Genomic DNA, 14,170 nt, shown 5'->3' with positions numbered 1-14,170 from the left:
TATATCTAGATTTGTATGGTCCAAAAGGGGGGATTTGAAGAGTCATTTTTTCACTGTCTCCATCCTCCTTAACTCCCTCTGTAACAGATCCGACTATGTAGCAGAGATCTCATTCTTTTACTACCACACAAATCACTTGTCTTATCATCTTCTTTTAACAGGCCCCAAACTATATTCTATCCTTGTGTCTTCAACTCTTCCTTTCAATTAAAAGATTTCATCAACCCCCGTGGTTTCCATTACATTCGCTGTGCAAATGATTCCAAAACCTTTGTCTCTATCCCCAAAATCTCTCTAGACTGAGTCCCATATTCCTAACTGAATGCTTCATCTCTTCAATTCCATATTAACATCAATACGTAAACTCAATGTGTCAAACTAAATTTTTCACCTCCCTCAAAATAACTGCCTATCTCTCAACTCAAGGGTTCTTAAGCTTTCTCAGCACTTGGTGTGGAAAAGTCTGTGGAACTCATCTCAGGATGAAATTTTTAAATAACTAAACTAAAATACTACAGTATTACAAAAGAAACCACATACTTTGAAAGACAGTTATACAAAATACTAAAAATACAAAATATTAAAAAACAAGTTCACAGATCTCATGATTAGAGCATGGGTTAAGAACCCATGCTCTTGGGGCAGCTACATGGCGCCGTGAATAGAGCACCGGCCTGGAGTCAGGAGAACATGAGTTCAAATTCAGCCTCATACACTTGACACTTATTGGCGTGACCTTGGGCAAGTCACTTAACCCCAATTGCCCTGCCCTCCCCCTCCAAAAAAGCCAAAAAAAAAAGAGACAGAGAGAACCCATGCTCTAACTTTTCTATTTCAGCTAATAAAGCCACCACCCTGTTAGTCATGTAGGTTTGAAATTCTTTCATCTTTGAATCTTCACCTCCTATAAACCTTTCTTCTGTAATACTACTTATTACCATCTACCTCCTACTTTCCATTATGACCACTCTAGTTAACTGCCCCTAAATGAAACTGTTTTTTTAAGGCTTCTTAAAAGTCTTACTGTCTGACAAATTTTCTACTGTTATCACTGATCACATTGTTTCTACCCAAAAATCTTCATGTTAGTTTGACATCTGACTATGGCTAATCAAATACCACCAACAATCTCATTCCAGCCCTTATCGTCCCTACTTTTTTCACACAACCCCACTCAACATACTCTGAATTTTAGGAAAACTGGATTATTCTCCACATTCCATTCTGGTCCTGACCTTTATTATCTCTATGACTTTACTCAGTAAGTTCCCTATGCCTAGAACAAATACAGCATAGAACACACCTTGACTTGGAACCAGAAGATTTAGGTTCAAATTCCAGCTCTGCTACTTATTACATTAATACTAATTTTCAGCTAAATTATAAAATAAATTTTCATCAACTAGTCTGTGATCTCAATCACCAATCTCAACAACACTGGAACACAAGAGTATTCAGAAATTAAATGATAATTGGAATAGTTGGAAAATTCTTGTAACTGGTTTCTATCAGTGCACCAAAAATATGGATATTTTACAAACTAAACCATAAATCAATGTAAGTGCATTTATATTCAATGTACTATAACCTGCTATGGTTGACAAGGTATCAAGGATACACAAAAGTCCCTTTTAGATATAGGTTTCCTAAGCGTTCTGACCATTCTCTAACCTTATAGAGATCTAGAAACTGAAATTTGCTTTATCTAACTCTATACTAAAATAGTTAAAATAAGCACTATGCAAATTCAACACAGGAAAGAGATTTCACATAAATTTTGGCAGAATTTACTTTTGAGGTCTTACCTGGAAACTTCAAAACTGTCTTCCTTTTTTTGGGGGGAGGGAGGAGGTAGACTCGGGAGGGGAGGATGAAGGCCACTTAGGGTTGTTGGCACAACTGGCCTTTCCTCAGAAGAGTTCTGAGAAGGTTTGACATCTCATTTCTTACTCTAAGAAGACAGAAAGAAAAGAAAGGCCCCATACATACCAAAATATTCAAAAGCACTTGGTGTGGTAGCAAAAAACTAGAAACAAAGTAGGTGCTTGTCACTGTAATGGATTATGAATGCATGTCAGTCAAGATGTATAAGAAACAATCAATGAGGATTCAGAGAAACATAGAAGGACTTTCATGAACTGATACATACTGAAGTCAGAACACAATATACAACAAATAAACTACAATAATGTAAACAAAAATGACAAAGGCAGCCAACCAGTCTCAGTCCACGTAGATGTGATGAGACACAAACACACCTCCCACCGCCAAGATTAAAGGGTAGGAGACTGGTTTTATTTCTTTTTGTTACAAGAAGGATTCACAGGAGGAAAGATATATTGTAATGACTGTGGTTCAAAAACAAAAGGCATAAATAAAACTTTTTTTAAAAAAATAACATATAACATCAATTCAAATTATGCTGAAGAAGCAGTTCAGGGGAAAAAAATACCTGGTAGGAGGGTAAACAGAGCTGTTCACAATTCAGAAAAGCCTAAGCAACTGGAGTGATCCAAGGTCTCAAACTAGAGCATGTATTCAAACAGTATGCAGGAATAAACAACACATATAAGAATATTTTTGAAAATTCAAAAACCACATGAAGTGACAACTGCTTCAGGTACTTCAAAAATCTATCAGGGAGAAGAACAAACTCTGGCATTATCTTGATTTCTCCCCAGGAGGTTGAGAGCTTTCCATAACAAGATAAATATCTCATTTTTATAAAGAATGTTATTATTCTATTAGAAACCTTCACAAAACTTTGATCTAAGACTTTCTTAGATCTAAAATCAACCTCAAAAAACCCCTTAAATCTCAAAATTCTTATATTTCATGTAACTGAAAAGTCATAGGATTACTTATTAAATTTAAATGGCATACAGTTTCACTTTTCAAAAATTAAACATCCTGGAAAAATACACACACCATCACACTTAGGGACGAGGTTCCCTGAGTGCTGTTTTTATGAACCACAAATGCTTTTTAAAATATTTGTAACTTAAAGACAAAACAGAAGGGACAATCTATCTAAACAGCTTAACGTGCAAAGAAAGGCTCTGTTGATACAGAAAAGTACGGAAACTACTGAGTTTCACACATCCCCGAGGACAGTGTTCCCTGTAACATTTCAGACACATTCAAAGTCAAGCCATCTTGCTGCTGTCACAGCACTATTCTCTGGATACCATTTTACTTTCAGCTCTAAAACTGTGCTGGTCCCAATATTTCCTGTTGCAAAACACCTTCCTGTGCTAAGCCTGGAGGTGGCCATCTCTCTAAGGTCTTCACAAGGCATTATATATTCACTGTAACTCCTTAACTCTTAGTTCTTTACTATTAACTAATACTGAAGGTGCTAAACATATCAACTGCGTGAACTAATAAAGGCTGCATTAAAGTATGTAAAATACTACAGGTTACAGTAAGAAAAATTTTAACTGCAAAATTCTAAAGTCAAATATATCTAAAGGTAACTATAAAGCACTCTGCAAACCTTAAAGCACTATTTAAATGCTAATTATTATTATAACCTGTGATGTATCCCAGGTTTCTGACTGTGAACTTAAAAAGTTTTTTTGAAATCATCTATTCAGAAATAATCTTTAAAATCTTTCATTTATATAAAGCAGCCAAAGTAAGAAATTATATATCCCTGTCTCCAACCAAAAAATTCAAATATTATTTTGAAACTAATAACTGAATATACTGCTTACAAAGAATATCAGGAAACCTTCCAGTAATTGGTAGACACTTAAATGCTTTTCCATTTTTATGACAATTCAGGTATTTCTTCCCACCTCCCTACCCGCCCCTACCCCAAACTTAAAAGAACTCACCTTTTAAGAATTTTTTTATTGCTTACAGTCCAAAATTGATCCTGCTTCGAAACACAACATGGATTGCCTATTCACAATCCAGTCAATCCACCTCCATTAATGAATTCCACTGGCTCTCTTTCAAGTTGTGCAAGGAGGATGGAGAACAGTAGACAGGGTCAGTCAGCAGAGCCAGTCAGACCTTCGTTCAGAGAAGCATGTGTCGGTCCTAAAGTTGATTTGAGCCTGAAAATAAGATTTTTTTTTCTGCTCCTTTACCAAGTATACTGCCCAGGATTTACTTTACACAGGTAGACCAGATTACATCTGGGTAGCAAAGTGGATCCTAATTGTCACATAATAATCATTACCATTTCACACTGAACAAGCATCTGCAATTTTAACTCTAAAATTTTTTGGCTCTAACCACTTTCATTTTACTATGTTATGTTGATGGAATGAAGGGGTAGGAGAAAACTAGGAAAGAACTGCCAGAATCAGACAAAATCTCTTTAGGCAGATTAGAATAACACTGAAAAAATACTCTAGGTGACCACACTGTCTACTGTCTGAAGTCTCTGGCAAGTCTACTGCCAGTCCAGAAATGGAGAAAAAAATTTCAGTTCCCTTTACACTCACTCTCCCCACCTTTTGCTCGCTTGTGATAAATGACTGCTGTGTGGTCAGTTTTCACTATCAAAACTACTCAATGTGATTACTACAAAAAGAGATTAACTGCTTCTGAAAAGCTACACTAGGGATAAGTAGGAATAAAACAAACAGATAAGTTCCATTTCCAACTTTTACAAGGTTGTAGGAAAAAAGAGATGTTTGAACACAGAAAAAAATGTGAAGGTGATCTGAAGAGGTCGGGAAATGTACAACAGCCTAGAAATTTATTTCTGGAAGATAATATTTCGAGAGAACATGAAGAAAAAATCAAAGTGAAGAAATGAAGCTGAAGGACTTGAGCTGAAAGACAAGGAGTCCAGCTAGAAAGAAAAAAAAAAGATTTGAAAAGGAGCAGACCATAGTAAGGCAAGCTAGGTGTGTGTGCAACAGAGAGGAAAGAAGTAAGAAGCAGCTGCCAAAGCTCAATCAAGACAAAAAGAGGCACAATCACAGACCTGAAGTACTCATCAGGAGGAGTTTGTCTTAACAGTTTGCTAAGGGAAGTGAATGCCAAGACAGACAAAGAATGAGAATCTCACTTCTAGCAAAATATAGAAAGAATTTCACAGTGATCTACACTGGATGGTCAGCTTGTACTTCAGTCACTACCAAGGCAACTAGTGCCTATGCTCCAAGTTCAGTCTAAAGATCCTTGAAGAAAACCTTCTACTTCCTTCCAGATTATCAAAGAACATGAAATGCTCCTTTTAGAAAACAGAAAAGGTTCATCCAGCCTTTCTGGAGAGCAATCTGGAATTATGCCCAAAGGGCTATAAATACTTTCATACCCTTTGATCCAGCAATACCACTCCTAGGGTTATATCCCAAAGAGATCATAGAAATGGGAGAAAGACCCATATGTACAAAAATGTTTATAGCAGCTCTTTTTGTGGTGGCAAAGAACTGGAAATTAAGGGAATGCCCATCAATTGGGAATGGCTGAACAAGTTGTGGTATATGCATGTTATGGAATACTATTGTGCTATAAGAAACGAGGAGCAGACAGTCTTCATATTTACCTGGAGAGGCTTAAAAGAACTGATGCTGAGTGAGAAGAGTAGAACCAGGAGAAATTTGTACACAATTACAGACACAACGTATGTGTGATGACCAACTTTGATAGACTGGACTCTTCTCAGCAATGCAGTGATATAAGTCAATCCCAAAAGACTCATGATGGAGAAATATGTGCATCCAGAGAAAGAACTAGAAAGAACTAAGTTTATATCCAGGTGGAAGCAAAATACCTGATCTTTTCCCTTCTCTTATTTGGTTTTATGTCCTCTTTACCATTTTTCATTCCAGCTGGTACAATCCGTCCTTATAACCTGACTAATGTATAATGTGAAAGTATTTACAGATCCTATACTTGACTATAAGCTGCCATGGGGGGAGGAGGGGGGGGGAGGGGACAAAATGTGAAATTCAAGGAATTGTGGAATTAAATCCTGTAAACTAAAAGGAAACAAATTAATAAAAAAAAATTTAAAAAAAAAGAAAACAGAAAAGGTTCAATGTGAAAACAAAGAAGGCAAAAATGGTGGAAGGCCCACTAAACATTTGGAGCTAATCAACAGAGAGGGAGCTCTTCCCAAAGACTGCACTGGATACTATCAATAGGCAGTATTCAGCTCACACTCCAAGGAATGATGTGGGCCCTGGAGTGACATTAAATATGAACTAAGCACCTAAAGAGGAAGAATAATTGTTAACTCACTGGTTGGGGTTGGGGGGGAAGCAGAGAGGAAGAATGACTCAAACAGGTATATGTCAATTACAAAGAGAGGTGGGGGGGGGGGGGTGTTCCCCCTGGTGGACACCCAAGAATAACAATCTCCCAAAGAACCGTACTAAGCGTTTGATAAATATCTCATTTGATACCTCACAACAACCTTATAAGGTAGATGCTATATATCATCCCTATTTTACAATGGAAAAAACTGACAGCGACAGAGGCTAAGTAACTTGGCCCAGGGTCACACAGTAAATATCTAAGGCTATATATGAACTCAGGTCTTTCTGATTCCAGATCCAGGTTCTATACACACTAACACAGACCTGTTATCCAAATTAACTAATGTGGTACTCTTTCCAGAACCAGAAAGCACCTATGCATTCTTGATTAGTTCAAGTCACCAAGCTGGGGAGAGGGAGAAACATAAGAAAGCTTGTCTTAAAATTCCTGACAAAATTCTAGAATATATCTAGAAAAGGAAGTAGGTCATCACAGAGATCCAGCATGGCTTCATATCAAAATAACTTAACTTCCATTTTTGACCAGGTTATCAAACTATCTATCGAGGCAGATAAGGAGAATGCTATATATAACATACCTAGATGAGGCCGGGGCCAGCACCAGCTAGGTGGTGCTGTAAATAGATCTCCCTGAGTCCAGGCCCAATGCTCTGAGTTCAAATTCAGCCTCAGACACTTCCCTAGCTATGTGATCCTGTGCAAGTAACAACCACTATTTGCCTCATTTCCTCATCTGTAAAATGGAGATACACTAGAGAAGGAAATGCAAACCACTTTTTGACCAAAAAAAACCCCTAGACAAAGTTCATGGGATTACACATGAGTCAGGCACCACTGAACAACACACCCAGATTTTTTTTGCCCCCTCCCCCACCTGTCTCACCCAGATTGTACCAAAGCATTTGATAGATATCAATTTGATAGCTATCTCAATCTTTGTTGTAGTTCAGTTGTTTCCAATTCTCCATGGCCCCATGTGGGGTTCTCTTGGCAGAGATACAGGAAAGGTTTGCCATTTCCTTCTCCAGACCATTTTACAGGTGAGGATACAGTGTTCAACAGGGTTAAGTGACTTGCACAGGGTCACACAGCTAGGATGTGTCTGAGGCCGAATCTGAACTCAGCTCTTTTTGACTCCAGGCCCCATACTGTATCTATTATGCCCCCGAGCACAACTGATAGGCTACTGAGTGTACACAGGAGGGCAACCAGGTTGGTGAAGGATCTGAAATTCCTATCTTATCATCTCAAGATCAATGGGAAAATTTAACCTATAGAAAAGAACACTTAGATGAGACATAGCTATCTTTAAAATACTTGTAATAGTTGATAAATGTTAGAAGGATCCAACTTGGGGCGGCCAGGTGGCTCAGCGAGTAAGAGCACCGGTTCCAGTGTTGGGACGACCTGGAGATCGAATCCCGGGCTCAGACACTCAGCACCACACCCAGAAATAACTGGCCGTGTAACCTTGAGCAAGTTACTTAACCCCAATTGCTTTAAAAAAAAAAAAAAAAGAAGGATCCAACTTGTTCTCCTTAGCCCTAAAGTGCAAAACTGTGGTAGAAGTTATAAAGACATAATAATAATGTAAGAAAAAAATCTGCCAACAGTTAAGAGCTATTCCAAAGTATAACACAATACCTTAGGAGAGAGTTTGTTCTTCCTCAGTGGAGGTCTTAATACAAAGGCTAGATGATCATTTCTCCAGTATGTTGGAGAAGAAAATCTTTTATTGGTATGTGCTGAACTATTTGGTCATGGAAGTCCTTTCCAACTGAAACTCTGTATTTCTCTAAAATAACATCCTTATTCTTCATCCCTCTACCAAGTTACTCACTGAACCTCCTGACCACACCCCTTACTAAAAATGAGAATAAGACCAAAGCAGCATTAACATATGACTTGCAGTAGAAATGATTTAAGGACACTTGGAATATTTCAATTTACTTCTCCACTGTAGTAAAAATGGAAAATAGGAAGCATAACCTGTGGCAGGGCAATAATAATACATGTAATGGAAATGAAACAGTGGAGTAGTAGCAAGGCTGTTTACACATGATCACATTCTCTGCCCTCCATTCCCTCCACAAAATTCTATAAGACCTTTGGATGAAACTGAGGGTACAGCAAGGAGAAAAAAAGAACACAAAGAAGATGTTTATGAACAACACAACTATAACAATGTAAAGGGGGAGGAGAAAAGAACCCCCACTAGCATCATGATGATAAGGAAACCACCACAGAAAATGCAGTGAAATTATAATGATTCAGAGGTAAGACAAACTTGTGGAACACTGAATAGAGTGAGTTTTTTTCAATGTGCTGGTTAGATTTGCTGAACTTTTCTCTCCTTTTGTATTGCTTATCCTAAAGGACAGTTCTGTACAGGAGGAAGAGGAGAATACACTAGAAAATGCAGATGAAGTAAAAACAAGATAAGAAAAGATTATTTTTAAAACTTAGATGAAGTAGGGGCGGCTAGGTGGTACAATGAATAGAGAGCACCAGCCCTAGAGTCAGGAGGACCTGAGTTCAAATCCAGCCTCAGTCACTTAACACAAAAACTAGCCATGTGACCTTGGGCAAGTCACTTAACCCCCTTCCAAAAAAAGGCCCAAAAAAATTAGATTAAGTGAAGGAAATCATGAATGTATTCAAATTCACAATCTATGCCTGTATCTAAGCCTCAAGAAACTGAATTACCAGAAAAATAGTTTTATTTCCTTTCTCTATTCTAGCACCCAATCTGTATCTTTCCTAGTCTACGGTCAATGTTGGTGGGTCACCTGAGAGTACACAAAGCCAAAAGGCATACTAAAGATTCATTCAATGTCCTAACAAGTTTAAACATACCCCAAGATGGGGGGGGGGGGGGCGTCAGGAAATGGAGAGGAGATATATACATGATCCATAATGCCTGCAAAAGCAATATGGCTGATGAAACTAGAGAAACAATGTGCAGTGCCATAGCCAATCTGCTGGATTATAAAACTTCTCCAATGGATCACAATCTGTTTTGCAAACAAGACTATCATTTCTGACCTTTGAAATTCCCAGGGTGTTACACACAGTCAAGTGTTTCACTTGAGATATAATTCCAAAGTACTGACCAAATCTTGTGATGGTTAAAATAAACCAAACTGTAAAGACTTATATGAACTGATGCTGAGTGAAATGAATAGCACCAGAAGAACATTGTACACAGTAACAGCCACACTGTGCAATAACTAACTTTGATAGACTTAGCTCTTCTCAGCAATGCAAAGATCTAAGACAACTCCCCAGAGACTCATGATGGAAAATGGGGTCCACAACCAGAGAAAGAGCTTTGGAGTTTGAATGCAGATGGAAGCAGACTCTTTGCTCTCTTTTTGTTTCTCTTTCATGGTTCCTCCCACTGGTTCTAATTCTTCTTTACAACATGACTAATGTGAAAATATGTTTAATATGAATGTATATGTAGTCTCTATTGGATGTCTTGGGGAGAAAATTTAAAACTCAAAATCTTGTGGAAGTGAATGATGAAAACTAAGAGTAAATTAATTTTTAAAAATAAAACAAACTGGGCAATGTACCGACCAAGTTTTAGGCTTGCAGTGATAACTTTGTGTCACCACACTGTGGCCTTAGTAAATAATGTTCTTGCTCAAAGACATGATCCCCACCACAACCTATCACAACAACCCTAAAGTGGGGCCAGAGACAAAGAGGTCAGCCTGAGAACACTAGTCTTTTCTTTGTAGATATAGCTAAGAAGCTGGAAGGTTGCCACGAGGTTTAGGACGACTTGGCACAAAGCCAAAGGGTAGACAAACCAGTATAAACTGCAAAACAGCAGTTGTTGGAAATGACAGGGAAAAACAGTAGAACAAGGAACAAAATGATGACAGCAGTAGTGACAGAAACAAAGTAGCAGTAGATGACAAAAGCAAAAAGCTCACCAATTCTGTAAATTGAAGGGATCCACAAAGCAATAAAACATTGCACTTAAGTACTAAAAAAAAATTCATTTCCTAGAACTTGAGATACACTCAGTAATACTACTCAGTATGGAAGAGAAAATATTACAGGGACATACTGTCAGAAGCTTTAAACCTAGAAAGCAGAGGGGGTAGACCAAGAAGAATAACAGAAATTCTAAAGGCTTTATAATACTGCCTATTATATACCTGTCGGCCTTCAAAATTAGGTCTGCTTTGTGGAAAATAAAAAAAGTGCACTGGGAAATTCACATAATAGAACCGTAAAGAAAAGTAGCTTTGTATTATATAGCGGAGGGGGGAGGTGTTCTTTTAAACAATTATTTCATCACCCCCAAAAGATCTGGCTTTCTTAACCAAAGTGTCATTATTCTATATGGACATTATTGAGGCTATGAAACTGATGTTTGAGACGGAAAGATTTAGCTACAAAATACATACCAAAATTTGGAAAGCATAAAGAATCAACAAACATTTATTAAGCACCTTTTATTATACTTAACAATCTATCTGTGTTCAGAAGGCTGAGCTAAGCATTGGAAGAAGATAAAGTCTTAGGTAAGATATAGCTAAGAAGTTTACATTCTATCAGAGATGACAGTGAAGACCACCACCAAAACTACTATACAAATCAATAAGCATTTACTGAGCACCTATATTGAAAGTTCTACGATATACAATATTACAAGGTAACACCCCAAGAAAAATTAAATAAGGAATGAAGGGAATAGTTATTACAAATCTGGTAAGCAAGAAAGGCTTCCCTGAGGTGTTATCATTTGAGTTAGTCATTAAAGGATGGGTAGGAGATAAGCAAGCAATGATGGGGTGAGGGCATTCTAAACAATACAATGAAAAAACTACATTGCAGGGACAATAATCTAATAGAAAGCAGTCTGATTTGATTGAAGTATATAGTCCATATAGGATAATATCATAATATGCATATACATACATACATAATAAATAATAAAAAGCAGGAAGTAGAGGGTGGTTCCAGGTTCTAGAATCCTTGAATGTCAAGCAGTGGGATAAGAAGCTAATAGGTAGCCATTAAAGATTTTTTTTTTAAAGGCCTAAGTACTTAAGTGATCAGATCTATGAACAAAAAATTTTATTCTTGTATGAATATAATGGATGGGGAAGGAAGGATAGAGGGAAGGACCAGGAGGTCATGGCTTTAAGACCTGCAGGAAGTTATTGCAATGGTATAGGTGATTAGATAGGGAAAACTGGGTAAATGGATTAAAAATACATTTTGTAATATTTCACATAACAAATTTTCATTTGTGGATAATCAAAATAATTTCATGAATATAATTTTAATGTTAAAAAATTTATTTATTCTAAAGAGAATACCAAGAATTTATTCTAAAGAGAATTGTCTCAAGTCAGAGGTGAGCTGAGCCAATAGACTATACCTTTTATAAATATTTACCTTAAAAAAATGAGATACCAAAGATCCTAATATGTTCTGCATCCATTTAGTCAAGGTATTTAATTGTACTAAATCTGAAAAAGAAAAAATAATATTATCTGACATATTCATTAGTTTCCATGAGTTAAACTATGATCTCTATGAAGACAACCATGATAACTAACAAAGGAATGACAGAAGTGCTGTTCAATTTATTTTTTCTTTTTTGTAGTAAAAATTAAAGAAAAATGGATAACCATGAGTTGATAGCCAAGATAATAAAGGAGACAGCAAGAAAGCCTCTAGCTGCCCTCACTGAATCCAAGTCACCTACATCCTCAAGCACTAAATGAATTTGTAGATGTTGTTATTAAGCCACGATTCATGACATGTGAAAGACTGTGGAGTCTGGGACTAGCAACAAAGGACTAGAAAAGGGCGAGGATCCTTATTTTCAGAAAAAAGAAAGAGTCTGCAAATTATAAGCAAGTGAACTTGACTTTGATTGCTGGGGAAATTCTAGACTGGATCAGATAAAGAGACTATTAGTAAATATCTGAGAAAGAAATAAACGATCACAGAGAGTCAAATATGGCTTTACTAAGGACAGGTCACCCTTACTAATTTAATTTCCTTTCTCTTTTTTTTAACACTGTTCCTAAACTATTAATATAAGAGGAATTCTAATGATACGATTTATTAGCCAGAGTTTGGCTAAAAAGTAATTAATACCAACCATGGCAGACAACTGCAGTGGAATGCTTCAAGAATTTATGGTTGGCCGTGTGCTGAATAACATTTTCTAACAATGACACAGATAAAAATACAGATGATTGACTTAAATTTTAAGATGACACAAAGCTGGAAAGCCAACACTATGTATGGTAAGTCAGGATTCAAAAAGAACTTGAAACACTAGAAAACTCTGTGGAATAGAGATTTTGATATAGATAAAATGAAAAGTCCAATCACGTAGATTCAAAACAAAATCCATTTTCACAAATATAAGATGGTATTAAACAGCAGCCTATGTGAGAAAGAGGAGATTTTAGCAGACTGATTGAAAGCTAAGTGGTTAGCACTGGGATTTGGCAAGCAAAAAAGCCAATAATGACAGCTAACATTTATATAAGAGCAGCTAGGTGGCACAGTGGAGAGAGTAGTAGGCCTAGAGTCAGGAAGACTCCTCTTCCTGAGTTCAAATCCAGCCTCAGACCCTTACCAGCTGGGTGACCCTGGGCAAGTCACTTCACCCTTTTGGCCTCAGTTTCCTCACCTATGAAATGAGATGGAGAAGGAAATGGAAAACCGCTCCAGTATCTTTGCCAAGAAAACCCTAAATGGAGTCACAAAGAGTTGGACATGAATGAACTGGCTAGAGCAAGCATTTCTATGGCACACTGGTTTGTCTGCATCTTTTACATGTTACTTCAGCTGATTCTCAAAGCAACTCTATGAAGTGTTATACTCATTTTAAGATAAAGAAACTGAGGCCTAAGGTAGTGAAGTTCGTTGCTCAAGTTTAGTCACGCAACTAATAAGGGGCAGCCTATCATTGGGGCCTGTCAGCACCTCACACCTGGACTAAGCTAAGGAACTAGTCTCTGCCTCAGGTCTCTCCCCCTCCAATTCATCCTCTATTCTGCTGCAAAAACTGGCCTTCCTAAGGCACAGTACCCCCTTCAATCAATCAACTCCAGTGGCTCACTCTCACTTCTAGAATCAAAGAGAAACTCTTCATTTTGACTTTTAAAGCCCTTTATCATCTGACCTTCCCCCATCCCACCCGCACCTTTCCGGTCTATTCACACCTTACTCAGCTCCAATCACTCTGTGACCCAAGGACCCTAGCCACCTTACTGCCCCTCATCATATCTCCATCTCCAGATCCAAGTTTTTCATTAGCCATCTTCCATGCACAGAAAGCTCTCCCTCCTCTTCTCACCTCCTGGAGAGCTTCCCTGGTAATTTTTAAGTCTCAGCTAAAGTATATCTTAGGCAAAAAAAAAAAAAAAAAAAAAAAAAAACTTTTCCTAGTCCTCTCTTGATTATCTCCAATTTATCATGTCATTCTTACCTAATTGTTTATAGGTTAGGTTATCTCCCCCATTAAATTATGAGCAACTTGAAAGCAGTGCATAGTACCTGACAGGTAAGTGACTAGTATTTATTAAATTGAGTAACTTCCAGAATAATGTAAAGGAAAATGCACTGGAACTGCAATCACGAGCATGTAGGGTTAGATTCTAGCTCTATTTACTTGCCACCTGAGAAAACTTGTCTAAGTCCCTTTACCTCTATGGGCCTCTTTTTCTCTTCAAGTGTTAATCAAGGGGTTGGACTAGACAAAGTTTTAAGGAATCAAGTTTTCTAGGAATCAATTTGTGATCCCTTTGAGGTGATCATTTTTAGTTAAACCTGAGTATGTGCCTGCACAATCATTTTGAACAAATAGTAATTATCTAAATTTTTATTCTCCTTAACCTCTATGCCAACTCCAACCAAAATTTAAATGGTAATTGTAA

At 37.3% G+C, this 14,170-nt stretch overlaps 1 protein-coding gene across 7 annotated transcripts in view; it reads right to left on the bottom strand.

The window, feature by feature from the left end:
* Nucleotides 1-14,170, bottom strand: part of LOC138165094 (zinc finger protein 644-like) — a 98,009-nt gene that overhangs the window by 62,602 nt on the left and 21,237 nt on the right. For 2 of the 7 annotated variants that reach the window (XM_069093246.1, XM_069093244.1), the window contains exons 1-3: nt 11,667-13,645; nt 3,840-4,064; nt 1,806-1,951 (exon numbers count right to left, since the gene is read on the bottom strand). The exons of 3 other annotated variants lie outside the window; for them this stretch is intronic. The gene's annotated coding sequence lies outside the window, so the exon portion shown is untranslated. Of the gene's footprint in view, nt 1-1,805; nt 1,952-3,839; nt 4,065-11,666; nt 13,646-14,170 lie in introns of those variants that run through there. 2 more of the 7 variants (XM_069093245.1, XM_069093247.1) reach the window with 2 other exon arrangements.

Source organism: Petaurus breviceps, unplaced genomic scaffold (assembly GCF_028583685.1).
Source record: "Petaurus breviceps papuanus isolate PSGF00001 unplaced genomic scaffold, PetGlider_PUasm1.0 207, whole genome shotgun sequence".
NCBI lineage: Eukaryota > Metazoa > Chordata > Mammalia > Diprotodontia > Petauridae > Petaurus > Petaurus breviceps.
This window is presented reverse-complemented; position numbering and strand designations above follow the sequence as displayed.